The 25,507-nt window shown below is 37.7% G+C and overlaps 1 protein-coding gene across 1 annotated transcript in view; it reads left to right on the top strand.

Annotated features, from left to right (window-relative positions):
- Positions 1–1,295: 1,295 nt before the first annotated feature.
- Positions 1,296–25,507, top strand: part of KCNMB2 (potassium calcium-activated channel subfamily M regulatory beta subunit 2) — a 251,494-nt gene continuing 227,282 nt past the window's right edge. Inside the window, exon 1 of the mRNA XM_027111497.1 lies at positions 1,296–1,710. The gene's annotated coding sequence lies outside the window, so the exon portion shown is untranslated. The remainder of the gene's footprint in view (positions 1,711–25,507) is intronic.

Genomic DNA, 25,507 nt, shown 5'->3' with positions numbered 1-25,507 from the left:
ATTTTTTGAAATTTAAATTACGGTATTTTCTGATTTTGATTTTGCCCCAGGGAAACCACTATAAGAATACTTAATTAGAATGAAACGTGGTTACAGTTTGTGATACAAGGAGATTTTTCCACTAGGTCACACTTTATTCTTGAAAAGAAATTGTGACCAGTCAAGTAACAACTAAAATTCACATACAATCAGGGCATAATCAAACCAACATCCAGAAGTTTAAAAAAAACAGAAAGGGGGAAAAAAGTATCTTTTTTAAAACATCAGACTTCCGAGCAATTCAGATATTCAGTTCTTGCATATAATAAATAATGGATGCTGTGATCATAATAGTATTTCTAGATAACAAAACTACCAGTAATTAAATAGTGTTGATCTACAGTCATTCCCTTTGAGATTTTGTTTTGCAGTAGTTTTTGTCTGTTTGTTAATCCCACCTCATTTTCAATTCTATAGGCCAGTATAGTACATTTCCCTTCATATTCCATCTGCTGCTTTCCCTAAGCCCCTCCCCTGAAGCAGACCACTCTGTTTCCATAGTAACTAGTATATAACTATTGCTCCTGGGGTAGCAGGAGGGGAGAAAGAACAGCAGAAGAAAAGGACTAAATCTGGTTAGTAAGAGCATGACACATCCTCTACGTTACTGTGAGTTACCAAGAACTTTTTTCTGCTTCCCTGTGTGGAAAAGTACATAGAACTTTTCAGAGTAGCACTTCCAGCAAGTAATACCATCTTCTCTGACCAATGGTAAGAAATCCTTCTTCCACCTTCCATGATTATGACTGTCCAAAGTGGATCAAGGTAGTGTACACTTCCCCATCCCTTCCACCCAGCATTCATTCTTTCCATTTGGACAGTAGTCCAGGGCATATGATTGCTTCAAACTAGAACACAAAGCTCTGTAAATCAGTATGAAACAATAAATGCGCTCATTGATCCGTTCAGTCCGTTTGATACCTAATTTGAGATTTTATGTAAATGCATGCCCTGAACCCTACCTCAGTAATGATGAGAACATTTCCTATGGGGATTGATCCTTTTACCTAACTCTAGAGAATGCTTATTTTTGTAACTGGGAAGGGAAGGATTCCCTTGCTGGGAGTGAGAATTGTTTGGGGAATCCTAGAATGTTTATTCTCAACTTCACTTTCCATGTAAAAATACCTATTTGAAAAAGGAATTCTCTCTCTTATAGCTAAAAAGAATTTGGAAATCTGATCCAATAGGCAGGGTGGTGTTGGTCTCAGTCTTACTGTAAGGAAGTCTGAGCCCTCTCTCCCTTTTTAATATGAGAATTCGAAAGCAGTGGGGAAGTGATGCTGGACCTATCACAGCATTGCTAACAGACAGCCTATTACAGTATTTAATAAAAACAGAAACAGCATGCCTATCATAGGCTAATAAATCCTACCTCCTGCACGCTTTAAAAACAGTAAGAAGCAGCTTTAACGGAGCTTCAGATAACTAATTTCAAGCATGGCTGTCTAGCGAGCCTGTCACTCCTATTGTCCTTCCAAACTCTTTCAGACATTTTGAGCAGGGAGTATTAAAGCTATGAGTTAGCAAGGGTTGTGACATTAATGGTCCAGAAAGGCTTTAGGCACAAGAGGTAATGATAATTACTGATGGCTATTTGGAGGACTGCACTGGATCGCTGTCATTAAAAATTAAGCGTGGCTTTTGAGGAAGATGTGACAACTACCAGAGGTAGGATTTGCATGTAAAACAAAGGAATCTGTTGCTGTTTCGTGCTTTTTGTTTGCTCTGTGTCGTGTGGGTCGTGAATTGCAGCCAGGTGCGGAGTGAGAAGCAGGAAGGGGAGAAGGGGGAGTGGGAGACGGATCTGCTTAAAGCAAAACACAGTGGATACTATTATGTTTTATGGCAGCAATGCCTCGAGGACAAACTGGCTCCAGACTCGCAGCCTGCTGAGTGTGCATTCCACGTTGCTTTTCCCTTGGAGTAGAATGCTTAGAGGTCGTGGAGAAAACAGTTTCCTTCTTATCTATGTGGCCAGCTGGGCTGTTGGTAGTGGTAGGGTTGAGTGAAGACTTTGGTGGCTGGGAGGCATAAAGGTCCGAGAAAAATAACGATGAAGCTGTCCTAAAGACTTGAAACCTGTTAGATAAATGTTTTATTTATTTATTAGCCATAGTCTAATTTTTAAAAGGGTAGATTGGAAGATTACAATGGATTTCCCTGATAAAGAACTACTTTGGATTTAATCTATTATAAAAGAAAATTGGGTACCTTCGTCCATTTTGCATATCGAAAGGCTGATCCACACTGTTTGTATGAATGGTTTTGCTAAAGCAGAGCAAGAGTTTTGCACTGAAGAAGGGGCTTTCTCTCTATTCCTGCTCTTGCTTTTAAACAACTGCCAGGGCTGCAGATGGAAATGGTGATTCGTTAGAGGTTATGGACTTGACGTTTTAGCTTTTTTTTCTTTTTCTTTTCTAAATGAACAGGATAAAAGCACAATTCTCCTTGAAAGATGAGAGGGGCAGTTGGCTTCACAGTCCAGTGGATAATGAGTGGATTTGCAGGGAACTTATACTGCTTTGTACTTTATTATTATACTTTATCGGTATAGCTCAATCAGAAAAGGAAATATCAGAAAACCATAAGCTGAGATTTTTTTTAAGCAAAAATGCAATGATCAGAAACCAATGTTTCTCCAACTTGATCTGTGGTGCAAGTTTCAGTATTCGTCATTGCATGTGACCCTCAGTGTGAAGTGGCAGAAACATAGTGAGTGAATTTCTCAGTGCTGTTGTGTTATTTCCCTAACAGACTTCACAAACTCCAAGATGTAAAGATGTTATTTTAGATTTTGAAAAACTATGTTCTGATGCACTGATTCGGTATAACAAATGGCAAAGATACATAGAATAATTGTATATTTATAAAAGAATGTAATATTCTTCAATATACCTAAAAGTTCTTTATTAATGGAGTATTAAGTAGAAATAAAAGTGAAAGACAATTATAGCATGTTTTCAGCTAAATACTAGAACCAAGGCCGAGTGGGGCTTATTCTCTTCTATGATGCAGTTGAGTGTGCACATTTGTGAGCATCTGTGTATATACTGCCATTCACAAACGTACAAAGTTGAAATCATTTCCCTGTAGCGGGTGGCATCTATGCTTAAAGTTGTGTGTCTATTTATCTTAATAGCGTGATGATTGCTACTGAACCACTCAAACTCTCTTGACTAGTCTTTATGTGACCAAGAGCACATGTCCATGAAACGACCATATAGAATTTTTAATGCAGTTGATGGGTATGACTTCGTTTTCTGCTTCTATGTGGCTAGTGGAATGTGTGACCTTGACCTTGTAAAGTCCCATTCTCTAGCCAATTGTGCTCACCAGTCAAGAACTCATATATAGGAAAAGAGAGCTCATAATACATAAACAGAAACACACACACAGTTACTGCTGTCAGAAGTTTACAACTGAAGGTTGTTTCTATTGTTTTCATTAATTTCATTCATTTGAAAAGGACTTTCACTGGCTCTGGTCTTACCAATATCTTCTGAATCTAATCACATCAAGCATTTATTTTAGAGGCAATCCATGACATCATAGTTGTCAACAGAAGAAATTATTTTGCTGTGGTCATGCCCCTAACATTTTACTGATAAACTAAAATTACTTTTCACGGTTTTCACAGATTTATGGGAAAAGTCTCCGTATGATATTTTGGTGGTATATTTGTCTATACTGGACCCCCACAGCATGAAAAATATAGGGGAAATATGCTAATTCTTTTCTTCCTTTGGTGGGGAAAGCCAAACCAAGTACTTTAGTCAAAGCAACCTGCTTTGTGTCACAAATTAATTTCATTACCTGTTTACATAAATAGATACCAACCAAAACATTTCCAAATATCCTTTTAGTTTCTGCTACATCTAGTAAAAAAAACCAACAATGCTCCAGTTATACCGAAAGCAAGTCTGGAATCTACCCTAACATAAAAAAATAAGCGAAGCTTTGGTCAGTCTTGTTTTCTCAGTCCCCATGGGTAGCACAGCCATCATATCAGTCACCAAGACACAAGTCACCAAGTCCAGGATCATTCTTGTTCTCTGTCTCTCTCATATACACACCCAGTCATCATTCTACTCTATTGGTAGATATCAAACCAGACATTTCTCAAACTAACACAAACTTCTCTTTGATTACCTCACTCCTCTCACCAAAATATGGAAATTAAATCTTCCAAAACTATTCCTGCTATTATATCAAATAAAAAAGCAGACTACAATAATGTACACATAATATAATCTTAATTTAAATATATATGTGTGTATGAAAACAAACTAGAAAAAAATGTACCAAAATGTTGGCAGTAGTTATCTCAGTGTGGTATCATTGATGTATTTTATTCTTTTTATTCGTCTGTTGCTACATTTTTTAGGGTTGCTAACTTTTTTTCAAAAAGCAGATATTATATTAATAGTCACAAGATTAACATCATCAAACTTTATCTATGTTTATGTTTATCTACTTTATCTACTTCATGTTTATGTTTATCTACTTTATCTATGTTTCCTTTTTCAACTATGGTGCCAACATTTCCCATTATCATACATTATATAATATACTATGTCTTCACCCCAAATTCCAAAGTAATTTTTTGGTCTATGAAAGACTGAGGAGAGGTTCCATTTCCTATCAGAGACCCTTCCTCCTTGGGTTTCTTGGTACATCACGAAAATCTCAGCATCATCCTTTCTCAGAGACTGACTTCAACTCTTAACTTAGATTTCTTAGAAAAAGAGATTTTGTGTGTGTGTGTGTGTGTGTGTGTGTGTGTGTGTGTGTGTGTGTGTGTGTGTAACTCTACAGATAGAGTATTTTTTAATATCCTTTGCTGGCTCCTCATTATCTCCTAAATCTTTAAATGCTGGACTGCTCCACGGCTCAATCATAAATCTCCTCTTTATCTATATACTTACTCCCTAAATGTGTCTCAAAGCCTTAGAAACTATCTATAAACAGCTCACAAATTCTAATTCTTAACCTGGACTTTTCCCCTAACCTCCATACTTACATATTCAGTTACTTACAAAACTTTTCCACTTAAATGCCTTATAAGCATCTCACACTTCACATGTTCAAAATCAAATTTCTGAATGTCCTCTTCCCATATTTCCCCCACATATGTAAGTAGAAACTTCATTCTTCTACTTGCTTGGAGTCCTAGATGAATCCTCTCTTCCCTTCCCACATTACAGAAAATCCCATTGCCTCTACCTTCAAACTGTACGTAGAATTCAACTACTTATTATTCCCGCTGCAAATTATTATTCCCACAGAATACATTCTGTTCTGTACCCAATGCCAGTGGTTATTTCAAAATTGAAGTTGTATCATAATATCTTTTGCTCTAAAACCTCCAACATCTTCCCATCTAACTACAGATAAAAGCCAGACCCTTACAATGGGCCACAGACTGTGCATATCAGCAGCTGGGTTCCTCTCTGGCCCCTTCTGCTCCCACTCTCCCTTTAGCACTTCAGCCACACTGACCTCCTGGCTGTTCCTCAAACATGCCACACACTCTCAAACCCCAGAGACTCTCAAACCTTTGACTTTTCTGTGCCCGATGCCTGGAAAATTCTTCCCCTCCATAGACACATGACTCAGTTTCTCACTTTCTTCAGGTCTCTGCCAAATGCCACTTTATCAGAGAAGACTTCCCTGAAAACCTTGCTTCAAATCACCCCCTTGCACAATTCCTATTACCAGTCCCTGCTTTCTTTTTCTTTATAGCATACCAAATTATCCATCAACATATTGTATGTTGAGTTCTTATTGCCTGTCTCTCTCCTACTAGAATGTAAACTCTGTGAGAGCAAGGACTTTGTTGTGTTCCCTGACATATCCATAGCACCAATCGTCGAATGAATAAATTGTTGAATGTAGGAATTGAATGTTTTCCCCCATTAGAACCATTAGTAGCATTAGGTTCCAACCAGAAGTTTTTCAACCTCAAGGTTTAATCTCTGTGTCATAACATCCTGCTGATTTTTCCAAAAAAAAAAAAAAAACAGAAAAGATACTGAACACCTTGAAGAAAGTCAAGGAGATTTATCAAGATGATTTTCTTTCTCCTCCCTACATGGGAAGGAAAAAATCACATCACTGATCCCAATCTATGTCAAAGCAAATAAAAATTCAATTTGCTTCAATTTGATCTTATCCAAAAGATGACTTCTATTTCAAAAAGGCATCTTCACAGATCTATACAAATGACTACGGACATAGACGTGTCCTATATTTTCTCTGCTCTTCTCTGGTGATGGGGGAAGAGATGGCAAAGCTAGGTTGAAAGGTACGGTTGGAATCAATATACCTTTCTGAGCCTACAAGCCCCAGTAGCCTATGTCGCAAGAGGAATCAATCAGTAATAATCAACAATTGTACTATTCACTTACATTCATTTCTTTCTCTCAAAATCAGCATGATTTTAACCAGTCTCATGGTCTAGTTAACAGTGACCTCTCTACCATTCATAAGGCACATGTTTTCAAATAATTAAATTATAATAAAATAATCTTATTTTCCAAATTGGGTACAAATAATAATGCCCAATATTTCAAGAATGCTCTACAGTCTAGAGAAGTAGTGTAGTTTGAAAAGGACACAGCACCGGAGACAAGCACAGGCTTTAGGAATAGACAGACTTGGTCTGAATCTCACCTTCTTCACTTCATGGCTGTGTGACCATGGGCAAATTTTAATCTAAACCAGTCTCAGTTTCCTCACTGGTAATGGGTGATAATAATACCTACTTCTTTGGGTTAAAGATTAAATGTGATAATGTATGCCAGTGCCCCATTAGAGTACTGGGCACAAAAGAGATGCTTAAAAAGTAATAGCGTTCTCTTTGTCATTTAATCTTTACAGTGTGCCAGAGTAGTAAATATACTTTCCATTGAACAGGTAAGAAAACTAAAGTGTAGAGAATTTGATCATTAAAATTGCTCAATTCAAAGAACTAGTAAGCTATTGAAATTTACTCTCCCTTTAGCCATAGAGACTCCTGATAAATAGAACGTCAGATTAACTATCTTTAATATATTTAGTGACCAAAGACTGCTATTGATTAGGGAAATTTTTTAAAAGGGAGGATCTGAAGAAAAGATTTTTCTTTCCTCTATGAACAATGTGGGTGCCTCAGGTATTCCTTCCCTAAAGGAAAAGTAGACTCAAACTCCAGTGAAATTACTTAAATGAATGCCAATTTACTTATTAAGAAAACCTCAGTCTCTAGAATGCGTATAATGGAGCATGGAAACCCCAGCTTCACAGCCATGAAGACCATGGTTTGGATCCTAGTTTTGCTCGTTCCTGTTGTTTAAACATTTCTGAGCCTCCCTTTCCGCAGCAGAAATGTAGATAGTCATAGTACACATTGGGGTTGTGAGGATTAAATGAGATAATCTACGCATAGCTGTTAGCCCTGTGCTAGCTACAAATTAAGTGCATAATACATATTACCTATCACCACTTTAACTGTTATTATTATCTAAAATGATACTTTAAACATTATATATATTATGACACTGAGAGTTTTGGTTTCAGGTATCTCTTTAGTTCTTATTTCTTGCTATTGCATGCCTCTAACCTCATTCAGTAGATATCATTTAAGAGTCATTTAAGCATCACGGCATCATGTAAGAATTCAAGGTGTTTGAGCATCTGGCCAGCACTAGAAACAGAATTTCCGGAAATGTGTGACATTTGCTCATTTCTTATTAGACCCAAAATGAAAGATGCAAATTTGGAAAAATCAAGAAAATGTTTGCTTTTCTGAGATACTAAACCCAATTTTATAGATTCATGTTAAAAGAACCTTAACCAAGTGTCTTCCCTCGGCCTTGTCAGGCTCCAGTTTCAATATTTCCCGTCTTTACTCTGTTTATGGCTGTATGGGCTGAATTACTGGTAAACTGAATGCATCATCATACAATATGACTTTAGTGTAGGGCGTGCATGAGATTGGCAATTAGCATCACCAATTATTCTAGATTTATATTACTAATTACTTTTTTTAAAATTTATTTATTTATTTATTTTTGACTACGTTGGGTCTTCGTTGCTGTGCGCGAGCTTTCTCTAGTTGTGGCGAGCGGGGGCTACTCTTCGTTGTGGTGCGTGGGCTTCTCATTGCGGTGGCTTCTCTTGCTGCAGAGCATGGGCTCTAGGCACACGGGCTTCAGTAGTTGTGGCATGTGGGCTCTAGAGCACAGGATCAGTAGTTGTGGTGCACGGGCTTAGTTGCTCCCCGGCATGTGGGATCTTCCCGGACCAGGGCTCAAACCCGTGTCCCCTGCGTTGGCAGGTGGATTCTTAACCACTGTGCCACCAGGGAAACCCTATTACTAATTTCTTAATGCAAAGGAATTTAATTTCATTTAATTGCTCAATGGAAATCAGCACTTCCAATTAAACTATTGGGAAACTCTCAAATACTAATCTACTACATAGGCTAAACTTTAATCAGTCTGAACTTCATTCTGCACTGAACAACTTCTCAAATTTCATCTTCCTGAAGGTTGGTTTGTGCCACTAACTATTGTATTTGTATGGGTGCTTCCTTTAATATTTTGTCATTTCTCAAATCCACCTCCTTAAGTGCAACTGGTACCAAGAGTGATATCTCTCTCCAAAAATGTAGATATGCCATTGTCATAAAAATGTCACCGATTTTCAAGGTTTGATTTTTTTTTTAATATTCACAAGATATTGCTCCTTTTTGCTCCAAAATACTCTGTGCATATTTCTACTATGGCCTTTAGCACACTGTGCTGTAATCTTTGGTTCACTTATCTGCTCCCCTCCTCCCCAGTGAAACTGTAAGTCCCTGGAGGTTAAGGACTGGGTCATAGTCATGGCAATATTTCCAGTGCCTGGTAGTGATCTTGGCAGTAGTTAATGCTCAATAAGTATTTCTTGAATAAATGAATCAATGATGTCTACACTAGATTTCTTAGTGTCCACTTTGACCTAAGGAGGGTTAATGACCAAGTGGACAACTCAATCATGACCTCAGAAATAGAGTGCTGCGTGGAACTATTTTGTAATAATGAAGCCTGGACCTGCCATGTGCTTACTCACTTCTCATTCACCTGTTGTCTCACCTCTTCTCTTTTTATTGTTAGGCCCAATCAGGGGCATTAGTGACTTTTCCCCCATCCCTTCCTCTCTACTGTCTGTCCACAGTCACTACCCCATATTGATAAAGGGTATGGTGGGGTGTTGCATTCGAAGTCGACTTGAAGTCTGACAGCCTCAGACAGCAAATGCCTGAACCCCCTCCTCATCAAAGCCAGGGTGATAGATAAGCCTGGGTGAGAATTTCAGCTCAGGGGGAGGGAAGGGAATAAATCAGCTGTCAAAATGTCAGGCGTGCTGGCTTCTTAGGAAAGGAAGAGAAGATGCTTATATTGCTAAACAGGAGGGCTTTGGTTTACATTTGCCAGCATTTGTACTAAATGGGGAAAATGTCAGATGAATCCCACATGCAAGTTCCTTGTCACCTTGGTGTTTTCCTGAGTGTGAAATTAAAACTCCAGAATACTCTGGACATAGGAGTTCATTTTCAGCTATCAATAAATCCATTTAACAAGTAAAAAAGAATAGTTAGGCAAGTAGTAAAATATATAACTAAATTTTAAAGTATGATTTTAGCTTAGATAACTAGATTGCAAACTCCTTGAGAGAAGACACTATATTTTTATAATTCTCAGGTGAAGAGAACTATATTAAATATATGTCATGTTTTTTAAAATAACTTTTTGACTAATAAACACTTCCCTCTTAACCGTACTCCCTGAGGTAAAGCCATATTACAGAAGTCAGTTAAACGTCTTATCATTATTTACCAGGCTGCCTGACTAGAGATTTAGGGTTCTAGAAACCACACAAATCTTAATTCCACTGAATCCCCTTTGTGCACTATGGTGTAGATAGGGCTCTTATAGAAGGGGAAGGAAAGAAGGGCTTGTGAGTCCCAATGTTGCCTGTCTATTCATAGAATCTTATTACTCACAGGCATTTGTGATTGGAAATGATTTACAAAACCAACCCACGTAGGCTTCTACCAAAGGAGGATTCAATTTGGAACTCTGTCAAAATAAAGCCCTTACAACACTACGTGCGTCAGGGGACTCCACTGTGTTTTGTGCAATAGTTCGGGGCTTTAAAAACAATTAGCTTGGTTTTGTCAGACTGTCTTTTTTATTATTTTTTTTAATTTTTTGTTTTTCCTGGAAAGCTGGTAAAGGTCACGTGACTGACTTCATAATTCTTAGCCACAAAAGTAAAGTATCTTTCAAAGTGAAACTCTTAGAAAGTTAAAAAAATAGGCAGCAATTCAAATGCAAATCTGGAATTTTTCTTGCTCTGCCTCAGATGTAGAGGATCACTCTGGCCATGCTGCATAAGGCACTTTATGAGTAGAAGAAAGAAGCCGTTGGTAAATCTTGCCCATGACATAATTTTTGAATGTCTTGAGTTTGGTTTTGTATAAGCATCTAAAAATGTCTGACCATAGGAAGAATTTGTAGCTCCATCAAATTGAACTATAACTTCCTCAAAGGGATTATATTTCTGTAGTAAATCTAGGACCCTTGATTGTCTTTGGATATTTTTTAATTTTGCAATTTATTCCAAATGAAGGAATTGTTGGTGGAGGAGGGGACAACAAGCTGACATCCAGAAGAAAATAATACCTAACTTTTGACAGAATTGCAACAGGACTGGTCCAGTTTCTTCTTCTCTGTGAGGATGATCAATGACTGGTTTAACTTCACTTCCTAGTGGTTTTATTTGATCCTGTGTGGTGCTTGGGAACAGCCATGTGGGGCTCTCTGTGTAGACAACTCAAGGTAACTATTTGCTTTAAAAACATAAAAATAGAACAGTACAGGACTCAATTCTCTGTTGGAATGAATCAAAAGAAAAGAGAGAGGGAAACAAAGTTCATATCAAAAGGAGAAAGAAGGCCTAGATAATATGTTACCAAATTTGAGAAAATATTTCTGGGTATATAAAAGACAACAATAGCCCTGATATGGAGAAACGTGGCTAGAGAATGTCTATTAGGACCTGCTTCTCAATCTTCTAGGCCTATTTCCTCATTGACAAGTGGATTTAGTGTCTACTGAACTGAAACTGAAAAAAGACTTGGTATAAAGAAAATAGAAGATGGGCTCTGATTTATGTCTATATGAAAAGTTGCCTTGTGTGTAATTTTGACTTCAGATTGTCTAATAGAAGATTCTTCCCCTTAGCCTATGAATATGTTCAGCTATCCACATTACTTCAAAAAAAATCTATTCTCCATCCTCCTACTCTTTAATTTATCAATCCTCATTTTATATCTGCATTCATTCAAGTATTCATTCATTTATTTAACAAATATTAATTGAACATCCACTATGGGCTAAGCACCGTGATGGGTATTGGGGCTACAATGTTGAGCCAAATCAGAAATGACCCCCCCTAACCATGGAGGTGACAGTCCTTAATGAGAAAGACAGTATTCATATAGTCACACAAATAAATACAAAATTACAAATGTAATAAGCACTAAGAGGTTATTTAATTGGAGACAGCATAGTCAAGGATGTCAGGGAAAGATTCTCTGAGGAGGTGATGACTGAGTTGCTTAATGAAGAAGCATAAAAGTGAAAAAAAGGAGCAAGTATGAAAGCAGTGGGGATTAGAAGAGAAGCTTTCTAGGCAGAGAAAAAGCATGGACAAAGGCTAAAGCATGGACCCTTCACTTATTTGACATGTACCAAGTGCTGACTCTGTGTGTGTGTGTGTGTGTGTGTGTGTGTGAGAGAGAGAGAGACAGACAGAGAGAGAATTTCTGGCCTTCATGGAGCTTACATACACTCTAGTGAAAATCAATAAATTAAAAAATTAGTAAACAGACAAAAAGGAAGTCTGTTGGAGAGAGTAGATGGGTACTAATAGATGGCCAGTGTGGCTGGAGGGCAGGAATCAAGCACCATGTGGTTAAAGATAAGGCTGGAGAGGCATAAAGAGCCTGGCTAGTTAGGACCTTACAGGTCACGTTAAGGGTTTGCTCTTTATTCTAAGAGCAGTGGAAAGGCATCCAAGATGTTAAGCAGGGAGCTGACTAGATATTTGTGCTTTGCAGAGGTATCTCTGCTACAATGTGATGATCAAAAACGAGAAGAGCACGAGTGGACACAGAGAACTCAGTTGAAAGTTTATAATAGTAAACCAGATTTAGGTAGCTTGGACCAGGTGGCAGCAAGATGGGAGAAAAGTGGACAGAAGGAGACATGTGTAGGCAGTCATATCAGAGAGTTGGTGACGGGCTAAGTTTCAGAGGATATAGGTGAAGAAGAAGGAGGTGTCAAGGATAACCTTAGATTTCTGGCTTGAATAACTGGATAAGATGGTGAGGTTATGGAACATGACTAGAGTTACCTTTCATCAAAAAGCATTTTGAAATTGTGGTCTATCCTTACTGTCTCCACTTTCTCGCTCCCCATTTATTTTTAAGGCACTGGGGCATTATTTCAGGCCACACTGATTTCCTGTGACTGCCCTCTTCACCCTTTCAAAGAATCCTTTATCACCCAATTTGTTGGCCTTTTCACAGCCCCCAGGACCCTTGATCACTCTACAGCATTCAAAACTGTGGACCTTCCTCTCTGTTTCCCTCTCCCTCTCTCTCTGTCTCCCTCTCTCTTTCTCTTTCTAATATTTTTTCTCTCTTGAGATCCTTTTTTCCCTTGACTTTAATTATGTTTAGCTTCCCACCTCCCCTCCCACCTTACAGTTCATTCCTATCTTTCCTCTTTGCTGAGTCCTCTTTTTCCTTTTCTATTTTTTTTACACTCTTGCAGTAATTGAAAGTATTATTGGTCTATCCCTACATCCCAAACCATCTCTCCAGTTGTGACCTTGGTCCCCAACTCAAGTCCGACATTGCCTGCTATCTGGTAGACATTTCCCTGTGGCTGCCAGTTTACACTTCAAAATTCATTTGGCAAAACTAAACTCATGTTAAGACCTAATGAACCCACTCTGCCTCATGTTTCTATTCATGTGCCACTGATTGTCCAGGTTTTAACACCAACCATTGTCTTTGAATCCTCCTCTAACTACAGACCTAAACAACCTGAGTCCTATTGATTCTTCCTTCAAAATATCTTTTACATCTGTGCCTTTTATTCCTCCCTATGCAAATAAGGTACCTTTATTCTCACACCTTGGTTATTGTGATAGTTTGCTAACCAACCTCCTTGCTCCTAGTCTGGTTTTTTTCAAGGTGCTGTCCTTAAGTCACCTGCACAAGAATTACCAGGGGAGCTTTTCAAAAATATCAATTTGCATGGCCTATACTTAATCAGAATCTTTTGGGGTAAGGCCTGAAAGTTTAACAAACACCCTAGGTCGATCTATCATACATAAATTTTGAGAAAAACTGCTCAAATCTCTTCCAGCCTATTTTCTTCTACATAGGTCTTCCTAATGAATAGTTGCAAAGCATGACCTTGATCTTGGAACTTCCCTAATCACAGCCCTTCCACAAATTCTTGCTTAACCAAGCAAATAAAGTCTCCTCCCAGGACTGGACATCAAGATTCTCCAATTTCTGGTGTCCAGATAAATTTCCAGACTAATCTTTACCTCCCTTCTCTCACCCTGTGTTACAACAGTGTCCCTTGGCCTCATGCATTTCAGACATCCAGGGAAGGTCTCTCTCCCCCTTCACGTTCACCTGTCAAACTCCTACCAACTCTCCAATGGCCCTTTCTGGATATAACCTTCTCTCATCCCTTTCCCATTTCTCCCTTACCCTTTGCATTCCTTGCCCTCCAGTCTAGAAGGGACCTCTCTCCAGTCTTTGAACTCTTTCAGCAGGTTTTACCTTTTGCTACTTCCTTATCACATAGTTATACATCATTTTTCTTTTTTTTTTCTTCTATTTACAAATTTTATAAAGAGAGGAACTATATTTTATAAAAAGACAGATTTTGGGAATAAAATAAAAGTTGACTTGAGTTTGAATTCCATCTAGTGTGTGTCCCTGGGCAAATCATTTCACTTCTCTGAACTTTGTCTCTATTAGTTAAGTGGGATAGTGTCACTTACATTATAGGATTTTGTTCAATATGAGTTGAGGTGTCTTGTAAAACACTGAGCCATATAAAATTTCCTGTATTCAGTTATTATTTCCTGTATTCAATTATTTTCATCTACAGAAAAATAGCAATTTTATTTGTAGTAGTCCTCTATATTTTAGTGTATTTTTCTTTAAAATATTGTTGTGTCCCATATTATGCTTTGCATCCACTTCATACATCAGCCCTTTGCCCACTGAATATATAGGTATCCTCTTGCCCACTGGGGAGAAAAATATAGATAGACAGATAGATATCTCTATATATAAGATAGAGATATCTTCGTTATTGACCCGAAGAGACAGAGAGAAAAGAGCTTTGCACCAATACCAAGCAGGCAAACTATTAATCTACCTCAGTGCTTGCCCTCGCCTGTTCCTTTTTCAAAGCAGGTGCACAAACAGCAGTTTTAACAATAAGCTAAAGCAAGCTCTTTTCTAATGAGAGAGTTCATTTAAATAAAGGTCAGCAGGAAAAGTAACAACATTCATTGTCTCTTGTCTATGGTCCATCTGGTCATCACCAAACTTGCTCAAATTTCTTTCCTCAGCATTACCTAACCTAGAGTTTATCTAAATCACATTACACTCCACCCTGGCTGGGATTCTTTACCATTAATCAGAACAGCAATGATGTTTTCAAATGCAACCTCTAAGAAAAGTATGCATATTTTGTCTCTTCAGCTATCTTTTTCTACCCCTGCAATACTATGAAAAAGTCTCTCAGCCAATTAACCCAATGGAAACTCTTAGTTTGAGAAGATCATTGCTATATTGGTTATAAAGGTAAAGGAGTTGATGTTGTTTTTATGTTCTTACTTAGTGTTAACTCTTTAGACTTATCAGCCCAAAGAAGGATTCTTTGTCTAATGCTCCCTTTGTAGAAAAATAATAATGATAATCATAATAATTTGTCTCAACAAGGCATTATGCTAAAGGGGGTCCTCAAGGAGATTACTGATTACTCATAAATTATATCGAGTTCCAGGAGTTAGGAATGAGACAAATGCCATAAGAAAGGTACAGAGTGCTTTGAGTATTTTAATAGAGAAATATTACAAATAGAAGCTAAGAAAAGGACAAAACTCCAAGAAGAAACATCAGTATTAACAGGGTTTCAATCTCTCCTTCTCTCTACTCCAATTATGTGGCAGTTAAGTTACACTGAGCAAGTTAATTAACATCTATGTGCCTCAGTTTCCTCTTCCATAAAACGGGGCCATAATACCTACTACCTAGAGATTTTGTGTAAGTTACATGAAATCATGATTCAAGGGGGCTAGCACAGTGCCATACACAGTAGCCTCTCAAGAAATGGCAGCTGGTGTTTTTATTAATGTGGGAATGAGTAATGATGTCAAATATTACAGAGAGTTCAAAGAGGAAGGCTTTGGATTCTGTGATTTGGGATTTTACTTATTCAACAGTGAAATAGGAGATCATTTTCCAAAACAAGGTAAAGCATTAAAATCAGTTTCAACAGCATTAAAAGACTGAACAGATGGTGAGGAAGCAGACCATTCCTTAAAGAACATTTTCCCCCAAAAGGAGAGCAATAGTGAGGGCCACTGACAAAGAGCCAATAAGGATGCAGGTTCTTTCTTTTGACAGGCTGGCCATGAGGGCCTCTTGGTGGTTGATGAGCTAGCATCTTACCTTATTTTGCAGGTTGCATGTTGAATTCTCACTGAATCATCTCCTACTAGTCCTATAACTCTGTGTGGTGGCCATTATCACTCTCATTTTAAGACAAGGAAACTGAAGTTCAAAGGCAGTGAAAGTCCTGCTCCAAGTCCCACAGCAAATAATGGCAGAACCAGCCTTTCCAGCCAGTTCCTCTGACTCTAACCCGCAGGCAACACTGCCTGCCGAACTATGGACCCGTCACCTCTGCCTCTGGAACCTACTTCACCGAGACATGGACATTTCCAGAGAGGATTTGAAGACAACAACCATTGAGAAATAGCTGCTCATTTTTGATAATGGTCACTCCTAATGAGACCTTTAAAATGTCCACAATGATACACACCAGTTATTGAGCTCTTTGTAGATGGCAGGCACTTTACACAACATCAACTGTAGCTTGTGAGCCCACCAGTAGCAAGTTCAAGGCATTGTGCTAAGCATTTGATACACATCCTCTCATGTGTAGCTCAGAAGAGCCCCAGGAAATGAGTGCTCATATTATTCCCATTTTATGCTTAAGAATACTGAGGTTCAGAGAGCAATGGACTTGCTCAAGGTAATACAACTTGTAGGTATCAAAGCTGGAGTTCAAGATGAACCAGCCTGACTCCCAAATTTTCAAGCATTGCATTTGACACCTGCTGGCCATCTGACACATTTTCTGCCCAGATGCCAATGGGCACAGGCTCCCGGTGTGCAGGCCTGGACTGCGAGGTCCCAAGAGCACCATACCCAGGGCTCAAGGAAACAGAGGGAAGCACATGACTCGTGCACAAAGGTCTTGCTAGCAGCTGACCCAGGCAATCTGCTTTCCTGTGGATTAACATCTATCTCTGCTGTCTCCTTGCCCACTAAGTAAACCCCTAATGCATGGTGCTGGCCCTTAGCCAGATGCTGACCAAGGTTTACAGATATGTTTCCAAATGGTAACTGTGGAAGGATGATTTAACAGCACTCCCACCGCCAGCTTCCACACTGAGAAGTAGTATAAGACAAAGGAGAGGTAAGCAGAGCAATGTTTCATAACAGATTTTACATATTTTTCTTATCATCAAATTTTCTATTTTTTTCCTTAGTCTTATCTTTTGAATAACAAAACCAAAAAATGATTCTATTCTTCTGCCAACCAATCTCCAAGATAATACAGGTTAACAACCCATTTCAGATAAAATATAAATTATGTCCCAATTCTCTTTACCTAATACTTTCCATAACCTAATATATATCAGTGGCATTATAAGCTTTATTTCCTTGCCATCTCATTTTCCAGAAATTGACCTTGACCTCATCAGTGTAGTGCATGAGCTGCTTTCCTATAAAATTACCTTTCTTCAGTCCAAGTAGAATTTGGATCACAGGTCCTTCCATTTCTGTAGTTGTTGTTTTTGTAACTGTTTTAACTCAAGCAAATATAATAATTATCCTTGTTTTTCCTTAAATTATAGAAACTCAAACATTCTATTACCCTGAAATTATTATAATTTGTATCCTAATAAGTTAGACATTTTAAGCCTCAGTAGTCTGCTAGATTTGTGAATAAATACCACAGTCAATTCTGACAGCACCCTTAATGGTGTTTAGATTTCTTCCTTCTTTGCTAGGTAGTGCAGTTTGATGTTACCTGTATTTCAAAGGTGTAATAAGAGCTAAAGATTTCTTACTGGTAGCTCCTCAATAAAGATTAGCAGAAAAAAAAACCTACCCTATTCCAAAGTGTTATCTTGGCTGGATTTTTATCACCACTTGTCAACAAATTTCCTCTAAAATGATAGTAAATTAATTCATATTCACAAAAGCAAATCAATTTTAATAAAACATTAAAATGAAATTCAAACTAAGCCTTCACCTGAAACATGAACTTCTAAATTGCTGTTCATCTAAATTCAGTTATGATTTATGACAGATATATAAAATGTGAGGAAGAAAACAGATTTTCTTTATTATCCTACCGAAGTGCCATCTGGTATCATGCTAGAAAAAAACAAAAAAACAAAAAACCTGATTTGAGGCTAGTCTTGGTCTGGATATGTTTACAAGATTAGATGAAAAATTTTTGAAAGATGTACTAGATATTGGCCAACATAAATTGTTAAGAATGCCTGTTGATTTATGTCATAAAGTATGTTAAAAAAAAAAAGAATGCCTGTTGAAAACAAAATTAAAAAGCAGATACATGGGCAAGCCCCTTGAATGCAAGAAATGAAGGGGAATGTGCCCTTGAGACAGAAAGGGACAGAGTTTGGAGCTGAGGACAGGAAGGTCACCTAGCACTGGGCATTGCCTGGTCAGCTTCAGAGATCCTTATGGTACAGGGGATTGTTCAGATTGGCTTTCCTGAAAATAAGCTTTTGAGAGAGAATGGCAGGCAGAAAAGAGAGAGTAGATAATTGGAAGAAATCACTGAAAAAGAATGTACCAGGACCAAACTATTTTAGCAAAAACTATTAAAATTAATAGCTAACATTTATTGATTACTTATTTACATGTCAGACACCATTGCTGTATCATCTCATTCTGATGACAAACCTATGAATTGGTTTCCTTATCATCTCTAATTTTCATATAAGGAAACTGAGGCACAGAAAAGTCCAGCAACTCACCTGAAGTTACACAGCCAACTGTGAATTAAGACCTTTATTCAATCTCAGATGATCCAATCCTGATTCCAAAGTCCTTACTCTTAATCATCATTTTCAAGAAATTCCAAAACACTATGTATTTAAAATGCTAATTTTAAGAAGATATAGTTGTAAGTAAATTTGAATGAACTTCTAATAAGGATTCAAACCTGAAATACTTATCAGAATCAAATCTTGAAAATGCTATTGGTACCAAAGCACTATGCCTATTCTTCATCTGTCATTAGAGAAAGGAACTTAAAATCACAGTGAGATTTAGAGAGTACATAAGCATTTATATTTAAAGAAAAAATGTTTGTTCTCTTATCAGAATCACCTAAAATCTTATTAGAAAAGACAATTTCTTCCTTTTTCTCTGATATAGAAAAAGTGACCCAACTGTAAATCAATTTAATTCAATTCTTTTTAACAATCAATTATTGGGTCCCTTTCAGGGGAAAGCACTTATGTTCTTGCATCTCTTTTAAAAAACTCAAATTCACACTACTTCTATTAAATAAGTATAATTTACATTCAGAGTCAGTAGTCTAGTAAGATACTAGAATTGATAAAAAAGATTAGAACATGTTACTTGCAAACTAATATTGTTTACTACTCAAAAAAAAAAAAAGTAATATCTGTGTTACCAAGAGCATATGGGTGTTGTGCAAAGAACACAGGTCCCTGCACATGACTTTATCATGGATAGGAGTGGTCAAGGGAGGACATCACAAAGTTGTCTAACAAATTCTTCCTCAGTTGTTAGCTATTGAATATATGACCAAGTCCAAGGTCCTTGTTATTTTAACCTGGATTTCTCAAAGACAATGCCTTCAGAATGAAAAAAGAGATGATGCAAGGGGTGGACTGACAGACTAGAGGAGGTGGCATATTAGAAGAACCTCCACCCTGCAACTGAAAGTCCTCCACGCTACCTCCTGCTCAGGTTGACTCTACAGTTGCAACCTGCAAGAACAATGAGAGTCCAAAGAAAGAACACACAAAACTCTGTACTATTTTCAGCAATAAAACAGCTCTTCACCATCCACAAAACTTTCCCTAGCAAAGGGTCTTCTTCCCGGTTCACCAACTCCCAATGTGTGAGCAAATGATATGATTTAATCTAATGGAATCACACAGGGTTAAGAACATGAGCTTTTATATCTGGATTTGACCTCTGCTCTTGCATTACTAGCTGTGTCATCTTGGGCAAGTCACTTCATGTTTTCAGTATCAGTTTCTGCATCTATAAAATGGATTCTTATAATACTGACCTTGCAGGGTTTGGAGAAGTTTGAATAAAATAACACATATAAAATATGTGCTGGTATGATGGGTGAGCAATCCAAACTTGCCAGGGTTATAAATGTATCACCTACGTTCACAAAGCCTCGTGCCACCTTACACTTGATGGGCATAAACATCTCCAATGTATTGTAATTTGGGGATGTGTATGTGTATATATTAATTGAAGTACAGTTGATTTATAATGTGTTAATTTCTGCTGTATAGCAAAGTGATTCATTTATACATATATATATATATATATTCTTTTTTATATTCTTTTCCATTATGGTTTATCCCAGGAGACTGGATATAGATCCTTGTGCTATACAGTAGGACCTTATTGTTTATCCATTCTAAATGTAATAGTTTACATTTACCAACCCCAAATTCCCAGTCCATCCCTCTCCCTCCCCCTCCCCCTTGGCAAACACAAGTCTGTTCTCTGTGCCTGTGAGTCTGTTTCTGTTTCTTAGTTTCACTTGTGTCATATTTTAGATTCCACATATAAGTGATATCGTATGGTATTGCCTTTCTCTTTCTAACTTACTTCGCTTAGTATGATAATCTCTAGTTCCATCCATGTTGCTACAAATGGCATTATTTCATTCTTTTTTATGGCTCAGTAGTATTCCATTGTATATATGTACAACATCTTCTTTATCCATTTATCTGTCGATGGATGTTTAAGTTGTTTCCATGTCTTGGCTATTGTGAACAGTGCTGCTATGAACATAGGGGTGCATGTATATTTTTGACTTATAGTTTCGTCTAGATATGTCCAGGAGTGGGATTGCTGAATCATATGGTAATTCTATTTTTAGTTATTTGAGGAACCTCCATACTGTTTTCCATAGTGGCTGCACCAATGTTATGTGTGTGTATTTTTGTTTACTCAGATACATTGTAAGTCTCTTGTTCTTAATCCAAAACTAACTCCATCTAAAAAAAAAAAAAAGAATGTGTTCTCTGACATCAAAGGGTTTGCAATTAAGTAAAGAAAAGTTTACAAGCAGTAATACATTAAAAAGCAGAATTGCTAAATCTCATACTAGACCCATGAAATGCTTTGGGACCACCAAGAAGGAGAAGGCTAATTTTGACTGTTTGGAATGGCTATGGTATGGAATACCATAGAAGACTTAATATTTGGTCTTAAAGCAAGGGTTTGAATAAGAATTAGAGGTGAAAAGGAGGAAACAGATGTCCTAAAAATTACAAAGGTAAAATAGACAAAACTCGGGGATTCATGTGATTTAGGGAGTGAATAAGAGATAGAAAAAGTGACAGATAACCAAGATTTTAAAGTCCAGGAAATGGGGAAGACAGTGTTGGTTAGAGTTCCATGGGGGATCACAGAGAAGGAGTGGAACTGGTAGAAGAGGATGACCTTGGTTTGGAACATTTTGAGTCTGAGGTGGCGAAAGGACATCCAGATGAGGATGTCTCCCTGTGAGGTGTAACTTGCTACTCAGGAGAAGGATGCAGGTTTCGATGCCATTTTCATGGATGTGACCATTTAAACTTAGGCAATCACTTCATGGGAGAGAACAAATTTAGAATAAAACTGTGAGAAGCAGCTATACTTTGGGGACTCATGGAGATCCAATATCAAAGGAAACTTTGGGGGCCTGGGAAAGAAACCAAGAATATGTAGAATCCCAGAAGCCAAGAAGAGAGGATTTCACAGAGGCAGTGGTGATTAGGGGTGTTGCCCTGCAGAGAGCCTGGGGAGGATGAAGACAGAGGGACTTTTTGGACATGTGGTGACCTCAGAGAAAGCCACTTCAGGACTGGCCTGGAGCAGAACTGTAGAGAAGGTAAAGTGGGAGGGGAGACGATGCAAGGAATCATAGCTTGAGGGACAAGGGAAGGTGTTTTATTAAGATAACAGATGGCTGAGCACATTTGCAGATTGATGAGAAGGAGCCAGTAAAATGGATTAAAGTTGAAGAATAAACAAAGAGTAATTAATATTTCAAGACCCTGGAGCCCTAGTTGTCAACCTTTTCTGAACACTAGACTCATGTAGTACCCTTAAAATAATACAAAGGTCTGGTCCTGATCTGCAGAGATTCTGATTAAATTGTTTTGGATAGGGCAGGCCCCTCTGTTATTGATTAGTTCTCCCAGATGATTTTAATATGTATTCAGGTAAGAGAACCACTGACTTATAAGAACTGGGCAGTGGATTAAGGCTACAATAGAGGGTCACTTTGGACGACAAAGGTACTCTTCTTCTTCCAAAGTGGGGGTAGGGTCATATTGGGGTGGGGAGTAAGGAAAGGATGAATTAAGAGCAGAAACATTTTGAAGGAAGAACTCATGATGGATGATTTCAGTCCAAGAAAGTAGAGGGTGAGCTGCTTCGAGTAAGGGGGCAGAAGTGATACTCAGTCATGAAAGAAATTGAAAGAAATGAAAGAAATTAAAATGTCCTGAACAACTACCAGGATTCCACTAGGAATAAATAAGGTAATCGTCCATTTACTGCTTCATTCTCTCTACCCTTATTTGTTAGCCACTCCCTGACATAGAAAAGGCATTACTGTCTTTCTTGCTCCTCTTCAGAAAAAGAGAAGAAAGAAAATTTATAAACAGGAGAGATCTAGAAGAACAGTAAAGTTATAGAGCCTCAGGGAAGACTTTAAGCAGGAATAGCAAAAGGGAGAGAATCTAAGCTGCAGATTCAGATCTCTGTGAAATCACTTAGATTTTGTCCATGAAGGCATCTTGGAATCACTTCATTTAACTCCTCCCATGTAAATGATGAGTAAACTAAGGTAGAGAGAGATTCTGTGAGTCGACCAGATCAAACAGCAAGTAAGCACCACAATCACATCTTGAAATAAAGTCTCTGATTCCCACACTAGTGCCAGACGTTCCTGTACACACTCAGCCTCATGACCTCTATGGCTGAGGTTCCCAGTTAGCAAAATGGCAGCGGCTCCTCTGGGAGGATTAATAAGAAGTCTGTAAATTGTTTTTAGCTCGTTGCAAGAGAGAAAAAATGTTCAATTTCTTCTTTATTGCTGTTATTATGTGAACCAGATAGAATTGCTGCGTCTCCTAAGAGTTTCTCATGACTAGTGTGAAGTTTCCCATTTTAACCCGAGCCAATTTTAAATTGTTTATAAAATACACAGATAACTGTAATAATTCAGTTTCCACCCTCAGTACATTGTATGAAATACAGCCAAAGGGCAACAAGAAAACTTGTAAGCCTAGATAATCAGAAAGATAGAGCCTGTAAAACTGCAAAGACATATTCCAGGTAATTAAGAAGGGGCAGTGTGTGGTGACAAGATCAGTGTGTCTCCTGCACTGCATGGCTGCAATTCATGGACAGTGGCTTTAACCCCCTGGGCCTGGGTTTAATCTGGAAAGCAAGATGAATGAGTTAGATTACCTCTCAGGTCCTTTCTATTTTTGACTGTCTGTATTTTAATTTTTCCCATCATCCTCCACAAAAGTGTTCTGAAATAGTTTAAAACAAACTACATAGAATATCTCATAGATCATATTTCCAGTTCTTTTTTGATTATATATAAATTTATGTCTCAACTGCAGGTTTCTTATCTGTAAAGCAGAGGAGTCCTGGAGTCAACAATATTTTCCCCTCTCAGCTCTGTGCTTCAGTGGCCTTCTCACTACCTTTGGTTAGTTGCACCAGGCACTAGGCTAGTTGCTATTTACCTTACATGGTTGAATGCTCTGTTCCCTCATCCCACACAGCCAGGGAGGGCACTGACCAATGAGTACTGTATCTTGGTACAAAGGGCCCTGGGCACCTTGCTCTTTTCCTTCTTTTCTTTTATCCTATTCAAGTGTGCAGTACACTCTTGGGTCATCTCAAGAGCCCTGTGAGCATGTTGAAAAGAACCAAGAGAGAGCAGGAAAGCAGAGAGTGATGTGACAGGGTGACATGAACTACAAGGTAAGCTGGAATCTCCCAGAGAACTGGATTTATTTTGCATTCACCCTCTTGAATTGGTCAAGGAATTGGTAATGCTTGCTATTCAGAAAGAAGCTACAATTAAAGAGAAAGGTATTGGTTTGGATGTGTCAGAAAATGGCTAGAAGATAGAAAACTAGAGAATGCAATGTTTCCTGCCTCTGGAATTATCTGTGTGATGGAGTAGAGGGAGATGGTAACTCATGGGAATGCTTTCTTTCACAGGGAAGTGATTTGCCTTCTCTCCATTGGATTTAGGGTTGTTTCTTGATTCTAGTGTATATGTATATAGGGTCAATTCATAAGTTTCAGGTTTCAACTGTAATATATTGGAGTTGTGTGGTTTTTCTCAGCCTTTCACATTCTCAATTATTTTACTATCAGACTTTTCTTCTATTTGATCAATTTTCTGGAAGAAGCTCTGTCTAGACATGCAAACTGACTTACTGACTTGGAGGAAGTATGCAAACATCTAGATGACTAGAAAAAGTATCTTAATTGGTTGTTTTAGGTAACAAGTCTTTGATCTTTACTAATATTAATTATTCAAGTATGTGTTTAGATCTCTAATTGGTTTTGCATACGCAGAAATTGTCTCACACAAACATATTTAACAACAGTGTTATTTTATGGGAGATTTTCTTCCTCTGCAAACTAGATCACAGTATTTTTAATGATGAAAAAATATATACAAATTCAAACTGACAGCAATTCACAGATCCCTAATATTCCAATATGCTCTGGTATATGTCACCCGCTTTGCAAAATGATTATTAATAGCCTGACTGCAAAGTTGCTTAAGAAACATTTCATTTCAAATTAGGCATATTTTTTTCTTTTAGATTATACAGATGGATTGTTAAGGCCACTTTCCTTCCCTGTATTCAGTTTATTTTCCCTGTTTAAAAAAAAGAATATATAAATATATATATATATAGAGAGAGAGAGAGAGAATATATATACATATGTGTGTGTGTATATATACATATATATATATACACATCAAAAAAAAACTTGAAAGAAAGGAGGAAGGAAGGAAAGAAAAGAGGGAGAGAGGGAGGAAAGAAAAGAAAAGAAGAGAAGAGAAAAGAAAAGAGAATGATTTGGCAAGTAATTAGTCAGTTCATTTGATTACCTTACATCACCAAACAGAATACTTTGTCTTTCCAAAAGCTTTGTACCATTTGTTTCAAATGTTTTCCTCTGAGGGGCGAATTTATTAGCAGCAACTGAGGGTGTTCGCGATAAGGCAGGGTGGGAAGCCAAGTGATTGACAACCAATCAGGAGGCCTTTGTCTGAGAATCTGAGGTGAATAGGAACTGCTGACCGTCAAAGGGACAGAGACTTCTATTTGGAGGACATTTCTCGCAAGAACAGATAGTTCAAAATTAAACTGAAGATAACCTCCAGTGAAGCGATTGCTATCCCAACTTTACCCTTAGGATTCTTCTTCAAAGCTTGAGATTGGTGTTGTGGGCAAACAGGCTACATTGAGCCAACAACAAAACTCAATCCATCAACCAGTAGTCAGTCAATCAATAAAATCTAGATATTTCTGATCCAAAGCCCAAATTTTCTTCTCCTAAATGTACTGAGATAATTATTTTTTTTTCTTCTTCAAAGCACATTAGACTTCACTAACATAAAATGATAAGGATTTTAAACATTAGCTAACATTTTTGAGCACTACAAGTTAGACATGTGCTAAGTGATTGCTCTCTTGTCTTTTAACAGAATCTTTGAAATTACTCTATGAAGTAAGTGCTATTTTTATC

The sequence above is a fragment of the Aethalodelphis obliquidens genome, unplaced genomic scaffold (assembly GCF_003676395.1).
Source record: "Aethalodelphis obliquidens isolate GAN/ISIS:26980383/991018 unplaced genomic scaffold, ASM367639v1 scaffold1, whole genome shotgun sequence".
NCBI lineage: Eukaryota > Metazoa > Chordata > Mammalia > Artiodactyla > Delphinidae > Aethalodelphis > Aethalodelphis obliquidens.
The sequence above is the reverse complement of the archived record's forward strand: the minus strand, read 5'-3'. Positions and strand labels throughout refer to the sequence as shown.